Below are 14295 nucleotides of genomic sequence, written 5' to 3'. Positions count from 1 at the left end.
CATTTCTAAGCATAGTGCAATAATGGGTGGATGAAATTAAAAGGATACACAAATAAACTTTCTTAGAAGTCTGGTATAAGCAAGAGTATAAGAGAACTGGTATAAGAGAGCTTAATTCCATCATAAATAGGGCCCTATCAAATTCACAGTCCATTTTGGTCAATTTCACAGTCATAGGGTTTTAAAAATTGTAAATGTCATGATTTCAGCTATTTAAATCTGAAATTTCACGGTGTTGTAATTGTGGGGTCCCGACCCGAAAAGGAGTTGGGGGGGAGGGTCGCAAGGTTATTATAGGGGGGGGGTTGCGGTACTGCTACCTATACTTCTGCACTGCTGCCAGCGGCAGCACTGCCTTCAGAGCTGAGCAGCTGGAGAGCGGGGGCAGCTGGCCAGGAGCCCACCTCTGAAGGCAGAGCCACTGCCAGCAGAGGCGGAGAAGTAAGAATGGCAATGTATGGTACTGCCACCCTTACTTCTGTGCTGCTGCCTTTAGAGCTGGGCCCTCAGTCAGCAGCTGCCACTCTCCAGCCGCCCAGCTCTGAAGGCAGCAGCACAGAAGGGTGGCCTGGTATGGCATTGCCACCCTTATTTCTGCGCTGCTGCTGGCAGGTGCTGCCTTCAGAGCTGGGTGCCAGCCAACAGCCGCTACTCTCCGGCCACCCAGCTCTAAAGGCAGCACAGAAGTAAGGGTGGTAATCCCCCTAAAATAACCATTTGACCCCCCCACCCCCCCCGCAACTGCCTTTTGGGTCAGGACCCCCAATTTGAGAAACTCTGGTCTCCCCAGGAAATCTATATAGTATAAGGTAAAAGCAAACAAAAGACCAGATTTCACGGGGGGAGGGAGGGGAGGACCAGATTTCACGGTCCGTGATGCGTTTTTCATGGCCATGAATTTGGTAGAGCCCTAATCATAAAGCTTCTTCAAGTGTTCTCGGGCTGCTTACAGATATATTGCCCTTTAGAACCAGAATCAGACCCCACGTCCATCATGTCTGGAACCTTTTGATGACAATTCTGCCATCACTACTCTATATATAAAACCAGCTTTTACACCACAGAGGAGGGGGAAACAAGATTAGAATCTGGCTCAATAACAATCACAGTGATAGCTACTTCTCTATACCTAGAGGTCCTAGTCCAGGTGACTTGGAGATTTCCACCATATACTGACAGATACACATCTCAAAAATGTCACTATATGCTGCAGAAGCATATTAAGAAGAAACATGTTTGTAGGCTGCCCAGGTCCTGTGACCAAGGGCATGGGAATGTTCCGTCCATCCGTCTCCCACCTGCCCCTGTTCATATTCCTTGGCAAAAGAAAATATCGGTTGGAGGTATTTAACAAGATGCCTGTCTAAAAAACTAGGTATGCCCAGTAAACCTGATCTATGAAATCCACTCTCTGTGCTAGGTAGTTAAGCATTTGAAAGATGGTTATTAGTCATCATTAAAGAGTCTTTGTATCCTCAGTGGTCCATCTCCTACAGAATGCAGCCATTTCAATCTCAAATCCCCTAATATAGTTTCACAGGCATTACTCTCTGAATTTCCCAGTGAGATGATACAGATTCCAGTGACAGATTCCAAAGACAGTAACGGAATACATTTTACCATCGGCTGATACTCATGAAACAGTAAAAGGCTGATGACTGAATTGACTGATGCCATTAAGAAGGATGAGATGAAAAAATTAATAACATACCATTATCTGATTTAACGTAGACCTTCCAAACAGCATGTCTTAAAACTTTTATGAGCCTGAAGGGACATACTTTCCATTAATAGCAACGAGCCAGTTCTTGCTGCCGATGCCGCCCACAAAATTTATAAGAAAGTGCCTAATTTTCCTCTTGCTTGCCAGGGGTAGAAAATGAGTGCTGGCATTCAGAGGACTCTCTTGAATATTTTTAAGAGATTAATTCTATTGTGCTTCTTCAGACGTGCTGAGACTATTAACAAGATTGCAAACTGAGGTGGCTGTTCTTATGAGACCCTATCCCCTAACAAATAATAATACCCGGGGCCCATGATTCTAGTCTCGCATCAGCTTTACTGCTGTAACTGCACTGAAGTCAATGGAGTTACTCCTGATTTACACTGCTGTAAGGGAGCGAACGCGGCACATCCAACTGAAATTCTTGTATTAAAAAACTCAGCAGCAGGCAGAGCCCTCAATGAGCCCAAACAATTGGTCTTTACTGAAACTGGGTTAATATGTGGCACTATGCATTTTATTTGCAGTTGTAAAAAAGAAACCAAGGATAGTAGCAACAGTAGATGCTTACATGCGGGAGAATGAGGCGTTTTAAGGTTGCAATAGGTTGACATTAGGAAAGGATCCATCGACTGAGGGCCAGGTTTTCAAGGGTTCAGCATCCACAACTAGATCCCAGGGCACTGCTGGAAGCAGATCCCTTTTGAAAATCAATCTGACCACTTCAGTTAGGCACCTTTCTGGGCAGGGACTGTCTCTATTGTATGTTTATACAGTGAAGTCCTGGCCATGAGACACTACCACAGAACAAGCAAGTGAATGATACTAAATGGGAACGGAATGCTTTTGAAACTCTAGCCACGCACTTAGGTCCCTAAATCAGAGCCATGGGGTGCTGACCTCTTTTGAAAATCTGCCTCATTTTTAAACGTATTTAACTCTGGTGAATGGCGCTGTACGGACAAGCCTGCCACCCCTACGTTCTCTCCTTTGTCAGCAGGACAGGTAGTGCCCAGGCAGAGGCTTTCCTCCGTTTGCCACACAATGATGACAAGCAGAACCCATCACTAGCAGTGAGAGAAATTAGATATTCAGTCTCCACGCTGCACCTACAGAGGTGGTGCATTGTGGTGTTTGGTTTGGGTTTTTTGTAATACAGACATATGTCCACTAAAAACTGGACAGACCCATACATTCCTTTCACATGGGCTCATCAGAGGGCAATAAATGTTACTTACGACCAATCAGGGCTGGATTTGAACTGGTGTTTTAGAGATGAAACCCTCTGTATCCTGTTACCAGTCCCCTGAGCCAGGCAGTTCACTTCAGTCCATTAAACAGCTCTTTTCAGTTTATTTTATTGTTTTACTGTTGTTTGGGTTTTTAATGGCATTCATTTTGATTCACATGTTCAGTCCCTTGTAAAGACTGCTTGTCTGCTGCAATGGAGCAGTGCCTCCAAAACAAAATAAATATCCTCCCAGAGAAAGAGGAAAATAAAAACGCCACTGCATATGGCTGGTGCCTAACAGTGACCCGTGTTTCCCTTCCTTAATTAACACTTGTAGTGAAAGTGAAGCCATAGTTCAAGTAGGCTGTTAAACATTTCATTATACAGTGTACACACAAAATCTTGTTGCCCTGTTCCAAGAGGCAGACACACTAACCGAGATCCTAACGCTCAGCAAAGAAGTTGTCGAAGCCAGTGTATAAAACACTGTGTTACATTATAGCATTAACTGCTAATTGTCTGACAGCGAACCTAATCATCTGTGGCTAATATTTATTTCTTTTTGCCTCTGGACAGATGTGAAAGTACTCTAGCCTGGGGGTTCTACAGCGTGCACCAAATGCTACACACAGATACCATGAGCACTAAGGGGAAGAATGATCATGTGGCTAACGCAAAGGACCTGGAGTGTCAGAAAAGCTGGGTTTGGCTATGCTGGGTTTAGCCACAGCCTTTAGGTGAAATCCTCACTTTATTTAAGTCAATGAGAAAATGGGAGGAGAACGGAGGGGTGCTGGCGGAGCAAGGCTCCGCTCTACCTGATTCTCTGCTGATGGAAGGTTTGCCGCGCAGCAGCGTAAGTTAAAGTTGCCCCCTGCAGCTTTCAGATACACCAGTGCCAAGGAGAGCAGTCAGGGAAGTGGGCTTGGGTCTCTGTTAGCAAAGAGCAGATGCAGGGGAGAACTGACCCTTGAAAGTCGTTGCCATTTAAGAGCAGTTCAGAGGCCTATATGAGTTTGGTGACTTAAGTTTAGTTCCTAACACACACGTATGCATAGCACAGGACCAGTCTTACAACTGACGCCCCTGTTGCCAGTTTCAGCAGAGAAGCCAAGGACTGAGTGGTCCATGGAGACTGAACTCCACTCCCCTCACCTCTGCAGGTGATCTGTCCAGGCAACGGGTGAGGCACAATTAAGGAGCAGGGGGCCAGGTTCCCAGCTGTCAGAAATTTGAAGGACGGTGCTGGCATGATATGGTGTTGAGAGTCCTTGTTACTGGGCCTGGTTTATAAGATAAGCATGGGGAACTCTTTTGTCCCTAAGATAAATTAGGGTAGCAGCTCCAAGCCCATGGCATATGTACCAATACTGGTGCTTGGGACTTGAACCGCTAATACTGGGCTGGACCTGCTCACATCACTCAGCAGCCTCTGCCATGACTCCATCTTACTGCTTAGCTGAATCAGTGCCCAAACACATACTTAACTTGAAGCACATGCTTAAGTCGACTCGATTAAGCATGTATTTAAATGCTTTGCCAAATAAGGATAGACTTAAGTTCATGTTTTTTAGTTAAGCATGCACGTAAGTGTTTGGCTGAATCGAGGCTTGAATGATAAATTTTGCTTCCTATTCTATAGTGGACCCTGCTAAACTGTCCCTCGGCTGAACACGCACTAACTTGGCCAGGGACTGTTGTTATTTTTATTACTGGAACACACAGGAGCCTTAGTCATGGAGCAGGTCCCCATTGTGCTTGGTGCTGTACAAACACAGACCCAAAAGACAATCCCTGCCCCAAGGAACTTACTTGTAAGTTCTGTTGGTTTCTCCAGATGCCAGAATCAAACAATCAGGAAAGCATGGCTCTTTGGGGTGCCCCAAGACTCACTGCTTGTTAGAGAGCATAGGGAAGCAAGCAGTGGTAGTACCTGGGACTCAGCCTGGAGACTAGACCCTGAGTTCATCTTTAACATATAGGCAGAAGAGGAGGCTGCTCCCAAAGAACCTGGCCAAAGCCCGTTGAAGTCAATGGAAAGACTCAAGCTCCAAAGTTGGAGAATTGTGTTCGTGATCTCCTAAGCTCAGGGATAACTGGCACAACAGACATTAATTTGAGGACATCTGTCCACACCTCCTCACAACAGAGTTAAAGAAGTTTAACGTCTGCTAAATATATACATCTCTATGCCTCAAATCATGCCTTATGCCTAATGCAGCCTATCTTCCTGACAAAATAAACCTGCTAGCCATTAAACCATAAGAAATGCTGTTTGACTTGGAAGAATGTTGATGTCTTTTTCTGTTTTCCAGGGGCACATTGATTTTATTCTTTATGACTTTCAACAGCTACCCATTTTATTTCTCTGGCCTGACTATCTTGTGTATTGATTATGCTTTAAATGCAACTTGTAGTGTTCACCTTGACAGCTAATTCTGTATTGGCAGTGCTAAAATGTCTCAGATCTCATGACCTGCAAAGCTACACAGAGTCCACAGCATGGGCACAATCTCCCGCTGCCGGCACAGGGGACACAAAATGCAGCATCCTGTGGAAGGTGTGGGGGCCACAGAGAATCAGGCCTGTTTGCTCTATTATCTGTAGATCTACTGCAGTACAAGCACCCCCACACTAACCAACCTGTACACCTACACCCTGTTGGCTGAGGATACCTCTGGAAAGGAGAGGATAGTTCAGCTTCCAAGCCCACTGTTTAGCCCTTGGTGTGTCTGATCACACGGACAACAGGGGCACTATCTGTTATGATGGTTTTTCTGGTGTGGATACCAGTTCAATAGGAACTGGATTGAGACCACCAAACTCATGGCACATAGACCATCAAACTCCTTTCATATGGTAGTGACCCTTACTCACGAATAACCCAAGACAGCCAGCAGCCTACAGATCAAAGGCTCTATATCCCTGCGTCTGTCACTCATCTTATATACACAAGACAGCTAAAAATTGGTCTTTTCGTGTGCTCTCTAGCATTTTCAACCTGGAAAAATAATTATGCTATGAATATCTGCATGCAACTTTCATCTCTGCTCGAGTCGGCATAGAGCACTAGACATTTCATAAGAAGATTTTTTCCCCATCTGTACAGTGCCTCGGGATGTATAAAGTTGTGCTTTTTTTCCAGTCTTTGTGCAGCTTTAGCTGTTCAATAAATAGCCGCGTTTCCAGTCACAAAGCATGAGTGAATGCTCCCCCTCTTTTGCATCTTTCCATATTCTTGGCTTGCAAACAGCTGCCTATGTGGCTTGATGGTTGCGCACAGATCGCATGCTATTCTGCTTTTGGGGAGGGGGGTATTGTCTATGAAGATTCCTTCACCCAATTTCCCCCCCTTCTTTACCTCCCCTCTCTATAAAGACTCTACCTCACAGAGACCTTTTGCCCTGCAATTCTTTTAGGAGACTTTCGGGCTGCTACTAGATCAACAAGCAGGCAAACTGGAGTGTTATTGACGGAGTTCCCTACTTCTAGGTCTGTTTATGCAAAGCTCCCCCGCAGTACTAGCTGGCCCAGGAGGCAAGCGACTTGATGTGGGTTTTTTCATCTACTAGTGCAGAGTGCTAACCACAGGGGAAGTATCCCAGCACTCCATCCTGGCCTTTTAAGGTGGAAATGAGTTGTGCTGTCTAAGGGCCTCATCTTGCAAGATACTGAGTTCACCATGGGTTCTTTGGGAGCTGAGGGTACTCAGCACCGTGCAGGGCAAGCCCTGAGTATGTAAGATGAATGGAGGGTTGTAGAACATGTAATGGCCAGTTCATGAGCTATATATCCATTAGTTTAATTATAATGCGAGTAATACAGAAATGATCTCATCTGAGTCTTGGGAATGGTATGAGGGGGGTCCAGCTTCAGCTCTGGTGTTTCAAAGATTCAGTGCCAAAGAAATGGAATTTTGTTTGCATCAATTTAAAGCTATTCAAACTGAGCTCTGTTTACAAGTATGGCAGTGAAACATCTGTGAAAACCTTTTCCTATTGCTGCCTTTTGCTTGCTGTACGATGAATTACTCTGCAGTGCCAGCATCTCCAGCATAAAAACAGGAGACTATCACTTTCCAGTTGCCACTCAGGCAGATTTGAAAAACAAAAATGTCTTGTCATCTAAATATTTTGGCATCTAACTTACTTATGAGGCACAGACGTTCCTTTGAAAGAAGTGACTGTACAATGCACGTCCAGTGAGTCACTCTTCTTTTTATTAGCTGGCTAGTTTTCGAGGAACAGTAAAAGTGTGAACTTTTTTTTTTTTTTTTTTAAAGCGCTGAAAGAACAACATTGTTTTTATTAGCAACACTAGTGATCATACACATAGGCTTGGTTTCTGGCTGGAATATAATGAGCACTTAAAGAGCAGATGATACTGCATGCAAAGACTATTTTCCTCCCAGAATGCAACATTCAGTGTTTATAGGGGAGGCTGTTATTTCTCTTTTTGAATGAGCTCAAGTGTTAAATGAAAGAATCAAATTCAATCTCTTTTCAGAGATGTCGCAATTCCTGTTCTGCTGCTTCTGGAATAGCTAATGGCAAGTACAGGCATTTCGGTAACTGCACCTTGCCATGATCACTGGGGTGATGTTAAGATGCTAGCAGGATGCTCTCTAGCAATGTTTCCAAAAATACAGTTTTCTGAGAAAGACTCAACACTGGGGTATGCATCCCTCACCCAGGAGTGATCTGCCCAGGAATAAATACACATTGGGGAGAATAGCTGAGTTCTCAGTTATTACCAGAAGGGTTTAGTGCCTTTTTTATTAAATCAGGCCTTCAAGGCACACGGTGAGGACACTTGTTGATGTAATGAGTGAGGTTCTAGCCTATGGGCCATCCCCTGGGAGAACAAAAGGAAGCCTGCCGAGGACAAGATACAGAGGAGGGACACAGATTTGTTTTTTAAATCCTTTCCTCACCTTTGTTTTGCTCTGATGCGAATGTTGATATCATTGTGAAACTCTGATCGTTTGGACACTGCATCCAATGAGCTTTTCTGTATACTTGACATCTTATCTGTTGGCTAAATTTGGCATCAGCACCACAGGAAGGGGATCAGGGATGGATAAATGAGGTAAATGTTTTACTTTCTGTCCTTAGATGGCATGAGCTGAGAGGCATCATTTTTAGTCCATAAGCAGAGATATAATGAATAAAACCACATAATCATCTGGCTCTTGGTAGCATTTTTCAAAAAGATTTTAGGAAGATGAGCATTACCTCCATTTTACAGGTGGGAAAACTGAGGCACAGAGCGGGTAAGTGACTTGCCTAAGGTTGCACAGCAACTCAGTGGCAGGGTCTGGAACAGTATCAAGGTCTCCTGACTCCAGTATTCTGTGCACTGGATCTCTTTTAAACTCCTGAAGTTGTTTTAAGAATTCTGCCGAAAGCGGAAATGTCTCTGTTACATTCTATAGGTCCGTGGTTCTCAACCAGGGGTCTGGGTTGGAAGGCGCTAGCAGGTTTCACAGGGTCCGCCAAGCAGGACCAGTGTTAGACTTGCTGGGGCCCAGGGCAGAAAGCCGGAGTCCCGCCACCTGGGGCTGAAGCTGAAGCCTGAGCGACTTAGCTTCATGGTGCCCCCTGTAGCATAGGGCCCTGGGTAACTGCCCTGCTTGCTCCTCCCTGACGCTGGCCCTGGCTTTTATATACAGAAAACCAGTTATTTGGGCACAGGTGGGCGTGGAGTTTTTATAGCATGGGGGGTGGGGTTGGATTGGGGGGGCATCAGACAGAAAAAGGTTGAGAATCCCGGCTATAGGTGATTTAGAGAGATTTCTATAGAACCCTGCAGAATCCTGTTGGTTTCTGCCCTGTTATTAAATTCTATAAAATGTTTCCATAGGGAAAAATAGCTTTAAAAATGGCAGAAACACTTCCAAGCCAATGCTAGCTGACAACTCTTGTAAACCTTCTTTACGAATCTGGCTTGTGAGAAGCTTTTGTCCTTATTTCAGGCCTTTTTATTCCAAATCCTTTGGATCAGTTTGGGCCAAGATCACTGCTCTGCTCCGCCCCCGTCTCTAGCGTTGCTGCAGACAGCCTTCAAGTAACCTGAGCCGGGTGGAAAGCAGCTGATTCTTTATGGAAGCTCAGTTCTCTACACCTAAAGCTGGCAGCAGTTAGCAGCAGTAGCAGCACACGTGTTGCTTGAGACTGATGTGAGCTAAATTAATTATTCCATATGACGTGCGTTAGATGAACTGCTGGTGAGTCAGTCAGACCATCAAGGGAAAGAATGGACAGGAGAACATGGCAACCATTTCCACAGTCCGATGCAACTTATCAGTGACAAGTGGTGATTGCTTTTCCCTTTGGCATTTGTTAACCATTTCCCCTTACAGGCAACTTGCTAGTTTGCCAGTGGGTGCGCACGTTCGCACGGGTACACACATGGAGAGAAAGTCTATGGGGAGCGTTGCTCTTCTACCCAATGCAACAGTGAATGGGACCGGGAAGAGAGCAGGGGAAATAAGGAGCAAGATAGGGAGCCAGGGGGGTGGAAGAGGAGCCAAAGGAGGAGACTAATTGAGCAAGAGGGAGAGCCATAGGAGATGAGAGGGCAGTGTCGGGAAAAGAGTACTAATAGAACGCCACGGGGAACAGCAAGAAGAGAAAAGAAGGGGGAGGAAGCGGGAGTGATGGAAGAGAGAGAGAGGTACAGGGAGAGAGGGGGGAGTCAAGGAGAGAGGCAGGGGAAGGAGGACCAAAGGAGAGCGCCAGTGATTGCTAGTGAAGGATGGGGGAAGGATGGAGGGCATCATTAGGCCACTCAAGGGCCTGCTTGTACAGCCTGTCTCAAGCCCCACCCACACCAGCTGCAGCCCCAACGCTCTGCTGAAGGCAATGAGGCGATGTGGGTGCATGAGGATATCAGTGACATATGGGGATATCACAGGTGTGAGATTAACTATTGGACAGGTCTGCAGAAGTTTATCCTGTCAGCCAACACGAATCACATCAGACAGCTCAGGGCACCCGATCTGCAAGACACCTAACAACTACAGACAGATATACCCGATCTGTACTATACATATTCATACAGACAGGCAGGTCCTCCTCTTTCACTTACCTGCTCTGTGCACAGCTGTAACGTTCAGAGTTCTGTGTTTTCCCAGCAAGCCAATGCCACTGCAGCCACCTATGATAGCACAATAAGGACTGGTTTAGCTGTTGGAGGGCACCTAGACAATTCAGGCTCTGGCAGGTCCATGAGGAGAGGTCGATTTTAATAAATAAATAAATTAATGGAGATATCCTTATCTCCTAGAACTGCAAGGGACCTTGAAAGGTCATGGAGTCCAGCCCCCTGCCTTCACTAGCAGGACCAAGTACTGATTTTGCCCCAGATCCCTAAGTGGCCCCCTCAAGGATTGAACTTACAACCCTGGGTTTAGCAGGCCAATGCTCAAACCACTGAGCTATCCCTCCCCTTATTTTATTTTATTTATTTACCTAGACAATTCAGGCTCTGGCAGGTCCATGAGAGTCGATTTTGCTCAAAGATATTTATTTGAAAACCTGAGGATCCCATTTTTAAAGGGGTCAATGTCAAAACTCCTTCTGACTTCAATGGGATTTGCCCCATGTGCTTAACTTATCTTGCCTTTATCTTAAGAGCCTGGAGATGCAGGGATAGGGTTGTAGGCAGCTCTGCAATCTAAAGAAGCTGACAGTGAAGAGAAAAGAACTGGATCCTGTCAGATTTAATCTAAACAAGGCACCGTGCTCAACTTAATTTTATCTGACATTTTTTGACCCAGCATATAAGATCCATTCAATGTCAAACGTGAACATCTGGCTGCTCAATGGACTGACCTGCCCCCTCTAGTTTCCAGCTCTGTCAAACCGGTAACTTCCACCCGTTATAAATAAACAGAGGTAGCAGTCCCATTTGGGGAGGAGGACACATAACGGTGGTTACATAGCAGGGTGTGTCTGATGAAATAATTCCCTTCAGCGCCATCACTTGTTGCTGCAGTTTGAAGGCAAACAAGACTGCTTCTGGGGGACAAAAGACTCAGAAAGCAGCTAATGAGATATTGTACACTCCCCTTACGGTGGGATGCTGGTTCAAATCCAGAACGGCAGATAGCGATTGGAAGTTCCATTCACCATTTGATAGCTTGGGAGAAATTTAGGTCAGCGTTCAGTTGCCCGGGGACAAGTAAACACACGACAGGCACAAAAGCTAATATCAACACCACTGGCACTTACTAGGTCCACTGTCAACAGTCAGAGCAGAAAGGCCAAAGATGAACCCATAGCGGAGTGAAGTCCAACAGTGGGAGACGCTTGCACAGCCGACGCCTGTGTTGTACCGAGGCTTGGATCTCCAGGGTTTTTCAAACCAGCAATTTCACCAGCGCTGTATTCACACACACTAATTAAAGAAGTTAAAGAGACAGCTGCAGTATTTGTATTTCAATGCATAAAAAAACAATGATTATCTGAACAACCCTTATTAGTGTAAAAGAATCTTTGCCAGTGCCTGCATTTGTTTTCTTGCCTCACTCCAGCCAGCTTAATGCAACATCAACGTGGAAGCAGTAAAACACGAGACAAACAATGTAAATTAATGTGACCAGCAACATTTAACAGGAAACAGACTGCTCTTTATTTTCCGGATCCATTGCCAACTATCCATTTTGAGGATGGGTATCTCCTGCAAAACATCTCACAAATATTTTAGTTTAGAAGCACAGACAATATGGATCAAAGGGGAAAAACAAGTTGAGTTTATATAATGCATTTTCTAGTACGAATCAACTGTTTATAATTTACATTTTTTACTTTTTTTTCAGTCAAGTATGCGATGCACTCCCTGCCTAATGTTAAAATTATCAGTGGTAGAATCACAGAATGCTTTCTTTAGTGGTGTTTACATATATAACGGAGTAGAAAATATGAAGGGCTTTATCCTTGAATTAATCTCTTCCATAGATAGGTCATTATAAGCCTGCAGTTTTCTATCAGAGACAAGATGTGGGAGAAAAGCTCATCCTGAAAGCTCAGTGCACCATGAAAGAGCCTTACAATTAAATACTGATTGTTCATCCCAAATAACTTACAAACTTAAATGGATTTACAAGCTTTATGTGCAACTCACTTCACCTGCCCGTGAGATGCAACCACCTCTGGACTGCGGTTGCTGTTCAGCAGCTGACAGCAACATTGCACGGCACAACCATTAGAACAAGGAGGAAAGAAGACTGCTGCGTCCAACTGAACCTCCAGGGGGAACTTAGGTTGCAGACTGTAATTACTCAAGTTGTAATCTCGCCAAGACACTGGGTTCACTGTGACAAAAGCTGCCATAAGATTTTTACTAGCCATAGGCGCCGGTGGTACATTTAATTTGAAAGACAGCATCTTAAAGTCTCCAAACTAGTTCAAAACTGACCCGTTGGGAGGACTGCCACCACACTGCTTGGTGTTCTGTGGAAGTGGCCCATCTAGGAAATGACTCAGTGCGACTCTGTTTAGCTCACAAACCTGACAGAAAACACCGCACAGGGTGGAATAGCAGGTGACGTATCACTTTATATAAATATGAGCATTGTAGTGTGGTAAATAGGTCAGAACAATTTGCGTGTCTAGACTGGCTAATGACGGACAGTATAGCAACTGCCTTTGCTTTTAAATGCAGAAGCCTCTTAAGGAGAATGATTACTTCCTTTCACGAAAGGGCAGTGTCATTCCATGGGAAAGTCAGATTGACTGAGCGTAACTATGAGAAGAAGCCTGAGCCAGGGAACTCCACAGAATTCCAGGCTACGTCCATTGCCAGAAGCCTATAATCACAGCCTCAGAAACAGATAGCGCTGAAAGGGATCTTGAGACAAGTCATCTAATCCATCCCCGCCTCCTGAGGCAGGAGTAAGTACACCTAGACCATCCCTGACAGGTGTTCGCTTAACCTGTTCTTAAAATCCTCCAATGATGCGGATTCCAAAACCTCCCTAAGTAACCTGTTCCAATGCTTAATAACCCTTTTAGTTAGAAAGTTTTCCTAATGTTTAACTTAAATCTCCCTTGCTGCAAACTAAGAGGATTGCTTCTGGTCCTGCCCTCCGTGGGAATAAGAAAGAAGAGGATTGCCTCTTGTTTTGGCTTTAGAGGATTGTCCTTATTTAAATAATGATTTGACTGTCTGCAAAATTATTTCGGGCCAGCAAAATCTCTTCAAGTCACAACACTGTCTTGTGACACGATGATTTTGCTCAGCATCCTCATGTCGTGGCACGAGGCCATGACGTTACATTATGACGCCATGCGGTAAACGAGTTGGCACTGCAGGCCAAAAGCTGGCAACCCTAGCAAGGCGATTAACAAGTAAGCAAACAGCAATCTTTCTGGCAAAGCAGGAAGCAATCACAAAATGAAAAGAATCTTGTGGGCTACATCGTGAGGCCCGACAGGAACCACTTGTGTGCGGCTGCAGGCTGAGTTTGGTGTTCTCCATGTAACAGATGATTAATTTGGAAGAACACCATGTGAAGTCTATTTTGTGCAGTTTCCTTAAGGAAAGGCATACTAGCTGGAGAGGAATTTCACAGCTGTCAAACATCTTCAGATACTTTCCTATGAAAAACTACGTAAATCAGAGCTAAATTCCCCCACCCCTTGTGGAAGAACTGTCACAGGACCTGCCATTTTCTTGCATTCCTTGCAATCATAATCCAGATGTCAGGGAAGAATGATGTGCTAAACCTCAGTGCTGATCTTTCTGTGATGCTCATTTCAGGATGCCTGGGTTACTTGCACTCAGGGGAGGGGAAACATCAAATGTTTCAGCTCATATGGGTTCATGTTCATTCTTCTGTTGGAACGGAGTGGGGTAGGTTTTTGCATCTTTCTTTCATGGAAGAAGCTGGGGTCTCAGCTCCCAAAGCTCTGTGCATCTCCAGAGATTTCCTGAGGCAAATAAGTGAGATTGAGCTATAGAGATGGCAAGATAATTAACTTCCTATCACAGTGGCAGGCATATCTTTATGCATTGCTACAGCTGCGGAAATAAATAACAATACAGTGAAGTCACCAGTACCCTGTACTTGACAATTGTTCACAACACTATTTTAGCAGTGTCCATGTTTATGGTGGAGAAGGTTTCTTAAGAAAACAACCAAGCTAGCAGGAACCGTGCTGTGTCTTTTCCCTCTACCGATTCCATAGCACAGATTCCGAACAGAGTTGCAACAGTGCGGTGCGAGGGGTGGCAAATCATGCTGCAACTGTGTTGGGAAAAGCCGTGTTTGCAAATTGATTCAACACCGTTACAGGCTGTAGGATAAATAAACCCAAAGCGTGCTGGTGTGAATCTC

At 44.9% G+C, this 14295-nt stretch overlaps 1 protein-coding gene across 1 annotated transcript in view; it reads right to left on the bottom strand.

Annotated features, from left to right (window-relative positions):
- TPST1 (tyrosylprotein sulfotransferase 1) overlaps positions 1–10105 on the bottom strand; it is a 72491-nt gene extending 62386 nt beyond the window's left edge. The window contains exon 1 of the mRNA XM_029912508.1: positions 10044–10105. The gene's annotated coding sequence lies outside the window, so the exon portion shown is untranslated. The remainder of the gene's footprint in view (positions 1–10043) is intronic.
- Positions 10106–14295: the final 4190 nt, after the last annotated feature.

This window comes from Terrapene carolina, unplaced genomic scaffold (genome assembly GCF_002925995.2).
Source record: "Terrapene carolina triunguis isolate 2854851 unplaced genomic scaffold, T_m_triunguis-2.0 Scaffold231, whole genome shotgun sequence".
Classification (NCBI taxonomy): Eukaryota; Metazoa; Chordata; order Testudines; family Emydidae; genus Terrapene; species Terrapene triunguis.
Note: the sequence above shows the minus strand (reverse complement) of the source record. Positions and strands in the feature narration are given on the sequence as shown.